Raw genomic sequence first — 4,857 nt, forward strand, 5'->3', positions numbered from 1 at the left:
ATTATAGTAGTGGATGGTCATTGTGTTTATTATAGTAGTGGATGGTCATTGTGTTTATTATAGTAGTGGATGGTCATTGTGTTTATTATAGCAGTGGATGGTCATTGTGTTTATTATAGCAGTGGATGGTCATTGTGTTTATTATGGTATTGGATGGTCATTGTGTTTATTATAGTAGTGGATGGTCATTGTGTTTATTATAGTAGTGGATGGTCATTGTGTTTATTATAGCAGTGGATGGTCATTGTGTTTATTATAGTATTGGATGGTCATTGTGTTTATTATAGCAGTGTATGGTCATTGTGTTTATTATAGTAGTGGATGGTCATTGTGTTTATTATAGCAGTGGATGGTCATTGTGTTTATTATAGTATTGGATGGTCATTGTGTTTATTATAGCAGTGGATAGTCATTGTGTTTATTATAGCAGTGGATGGTCATTGTGTTTATTATAGCAGTGGATGGTCATTGTGTTTATTATAGCAGTGGATGGTCATTGTGTTTATTATAGCAGTGGATGGTCATTGTGTTTATTATAGCAGTGGATGGTCATTGTGTTTATTATAGCAGTGGATGGTCATTGTGTTTATTATGGTATTGGATGGTCATTGTGGTTATTATAGTTTTGGATGGTCATTGTGTTTATTATAGCAGTGGATAGTCATTGTGTTTATTATAGCAGTGGATGGTCATTGTGTTTATTATAGCAGTGGATGGTCATTGTGTTTATTATAGCAGTGGATGGTCATTGTGTTTATTATAGCAGTGGATGGTCATTGTGTTTATTATGGTATTGGATGGTCATTGTGTTTATTATCGTAGTGGATGGACATTGTGTTTATTATAGTATTGGATGGTCATTGTGTTTATTATAGCAGTGGATGGTCATTGTGTTTATTATAGTAGTGGATGGTCATTGTGTTTATTATAGCAGTGGATGGTCATTGTGTTTATTATAGTATTGGATGGTCATTGTGTTTATTATAGCAGTGGATGGTCATTGTGTTTATTATAGTAGTGGATGGTCATTGTGTTTATTATAGCAGTGGATGGTCATTGTGTTTATTATAGTATTGGATGGTCATTGTGTTTATTATAGCAGTGGATAGTCATTGTGTTTATTATAGCAGTGGATGGTCATTGTGTTTATTATAGCAGTGGATGGTCATTGTGTTTATTATGGTATTGGATGGTCATTGTGTTTATTATGGTATTGGATGGTCATTGTGTTTATTGTAGTGGATGGTCATTGTGTTTATTATGGTAGTGGATGGTCATTGTGTTTATTATAGCAGTGGATAGTCATTGTGTTTATTATAGAAGTGGATGGTCATTGTGTTTATTATAGCAGTGGATGGTCATTGTGTTTATTATGGTATTGGATGGTCATTGTGTTTATTATAGTAGTGGATGGTCATTGTGTTTATTATAGTAGTGGATGGTCATTGTGTTTATTATAGCAGTGGATGGTCATTGTGTTTATTATAGCAGTGGATGGTCATTGTGTTTATTATAGCAGTGGATGGTCATTGTGTTTATTATGGTATGGATGGTCATTGTGTTTATTATAGTAGTGGATGGTCATTGTGTTGATTATGGTATTGGATTGTCATTGTGTTTATTATAGTAGTGGATGGTCATTGTGTTTATTATGGTAGTGGATGGTCATTGTGTTTATTATAGCAGTGGATAGTCATTGTGTTTATTATAGCAGTGGATGGTCATTGTGTTTATTATAGTAGTGGATGGTCATTGTGTTTATTATAGTAGTGGATGGTCATTGTGTTTATTATAGCAGTGGATGGTCATTGTGTTTATTATAGCAGTGGATGGTCATTGTGTTTATTATGGTATTGGATGGTCATTGTGTTTATTATAGTAGTAGATGGTCATTGTGTTTATTATAGTAGTGGATGGTCATTGTGTTTATTATAGCAGTGGATGGTCATTGTGTTTATTATAGTATTGGATGGTCATTGTGTTTATTATAGCAGTGGATAGTCATTGTGTTTATTATAGCAGTGGATGGTCATTGTGTTTATTATAGTAGTGGATGGTCATTGTGTTTATTATAGAATTGGATGATCATTGTGTTTATTATAGTATTGGATGGTCATTGTGTTTATTATAGCAGTGGATAGTCATTGTGTTTATTATAGCAGTGGATGGTCATTGTGTTTATTATAGCAGTGGATGGTCATTGTGTTTATTATAGCAGTGGATGGTCATTGTCTTTATTATAGCAGTGGATGGTCATTGTGTTTATTATGGTATTGGATGGTCATTGTGTTTATTATAGTAGTGGATGGTCATTGTATTTATTAGAGTAGTGGATGGTCATTGTGTTTATTATAGCAGTGGATGGTCATTGTGTTTATTATAGTATTGGATGGTCATTGTGTTTATTATAACAGTGGATAGTCATTGTGTTTATTATAGCAGTGGATGGTCATTGTGTTTATTATAGCAGTGGATGGTCATTGTGTTTATTATAGAAGTGGATGGTCATTGTGTTTATTATAGCAGTGGATGGTCATTGTGTTTATTATGGTATTGGATGGTCATTGTGTTTATTATAGTAGTGGATGGTCATTGTGTTTATTATAGTAGTGGATGGTCATTGTGTTTATTATAGCAGTGGAGGGTCATTGTGTTTATTATAGCAGTGGATGGTCATTGTGTTTATTATGGTATTGGATGGTCATTGTGTTTATTATAGTAGTGGATGGTCATTGTGTTTATTATAGTAGTGGATGGTCATTGTGTTTATTATAGTAGTGGATGGTCATTGTGTTTATTATAGTAGTGGATGGTCATTGTGTTTATTATAGCAGTGGAGGGTCATTGTGTTTATTATAGCAGTGGATGGTCATTGTGTTTATTATGGTATTGGATGGTCATTGTGTTTATTATAGCAGTGGATGGTCATTGTTTTTATTATAGTATTGGATGGTCATTGTGTTTATTATAGCAGTGGATGGTCATTGTGTTTATTATAGTAGTGGATGGTCATTGTGTTTATTATAGCAGTGGATGGTCATTGTGTTTATTATAGTATTGGATGGTCATTGTGTTTATTATAGCAGTGGATAGTCATTGTGTTTATTATAGCAGTGGATGGTCATTGTGTTTATTATAGCAGTGGATGGTCATTGTGTTTATTCTGGTATTGGATGGTCATTGTGTTTATTATAGTAGTGGATGGTCATTGTGTTTATTATGGTATTGGATGGTCATTGTGTTTATTATAGTAGTGGATGGTCATTGTGTTTATTATGGTAGTGGATGGTCATTGTGTTTATTATAGCAGTGGATAGTCATTGTGTTTATTATAGAAGTGGATGGTCATTGTGTTTATTATAGCAGTGGATGGTCATTGTGTTTATTATAGTAGTGGATGGTCATTGTGTTTATTATAGTAGTGGATGGTCATTGTGTTTATTATAGTAGTGGATGGTCATTGTGTTTATTATAGCAGTGGATGGTCATTGTGTTTATTATAGCAGTGGATGGTCATTGTGTTTATTATGGTATTGGATGGTCATTGTGTTTATTATAGTAGTGGATGGTCATTGTGTTTATTATAGTAGTGGATGGTCATTGTGTTTATTATAGCAGTGGATGGTCATTGTGTTTATTATAGTATTGGATGGTCATTGTGTTTATTATAGCAGTGTATGGTCATTGTGTTTATTATAGTAGTGGATGGTCATTGTGTTTATTATAGCAGTGGATGGTCATTGTGTTTATTATAGTATTGGATGGTCATTGTGTTTATTATAGTAGTGGATGGTCATTGTGTTTATTATAGCAGTGGATGGTCATTGTGTTTATTATAGTATTGGATGGTCATTGTGTTTATTATAGCAGTGGATGGTCATTGTGTTTATTATAGCAGTGGATGGTCATTGTGTTTATTATAGCAGTGGATGGTCATTGTGTTTATTATAGCAGTGGATGGTCATTGTGTTTATTATGGTATTGGATGGTCATTGTGGTTATTATAGTATTGGATGGTCATTGTGTTTATTATAGCAGTGGATAGTCATTGTGTTTATTATAGCAGTGGATGGTCATTGTGTTTATTATAGCAGTGGATGGTCATTGTGTTTATTATAGCAGTGGATGGTCATTGTGTTTATTATAGCAGTGGATGGTCATTGTGTTTATTATGGTATTGGATGGTCATTGTGTTTATTATCGTAGTGGATGGACATTGTGTTTATTATAGTATTGGATGGTCATTGTGTTTATTATAGCAGTGGATGGTCATTGTGTTTATTATAGTATTGGATGGTCATTGTGTTTATTATAGTAGTGGATGGTCATTGTGTTTATTATAGCAGTGGATGGTCATTGTGTTTATTATAGCAGTGGATGGTCATTGTGTTTATTATAGTAGTGGATGGTCATTGTGTTTATTATAGCAGTGGATGGTCATTGTGTTTATTATAGTATTGGATGGTCATTGTGTTTATTATAGCAGTGGATGGTCATTGTGTTTATTATAGTAGTGGATGGTCATTGTGTTTATTATAGCAGTGGATGGTCATTGTGTTTATTATAGTATTGGATGGTCATTGTGTTTATTATAGCAGTGGATAGTCATTGTGTTTATTATAGCAGTGGATGGTCATTGTGTTTATTATAGCAGTGGATGGTCATTGTGTTTATTATGGTATTGGATGGTCATTGTGTTTATTATGGTATTGGATGGTCATTGTGTTTATTGTAGTGGATGGTCATTGTGTTTATTATGGTAGTGGATGGTCATTGTGTTTATTATAGCAGTGGATAGTCATTGTGTTTATTATAGCAGTGGATGGTCATTGTGTTTATTATAGCAGTGGATGGTCA

This window comes from Oncorhynchus mykiss, chromosome 15 (assembly GCF_057628025.1).
Source record: "Oncorhynchus mykiss isolate SJ-2025 chromosome 15, ASM5762802v1, whole genome shotgun sequence".
Classification (NCBI taxonomy): Eukaryota; Metazoa; Chordata; class Actinopteri; order Salmoniformes; family Salmonidae; genus Oncorhynchus; species Oncorhynchus mykiss.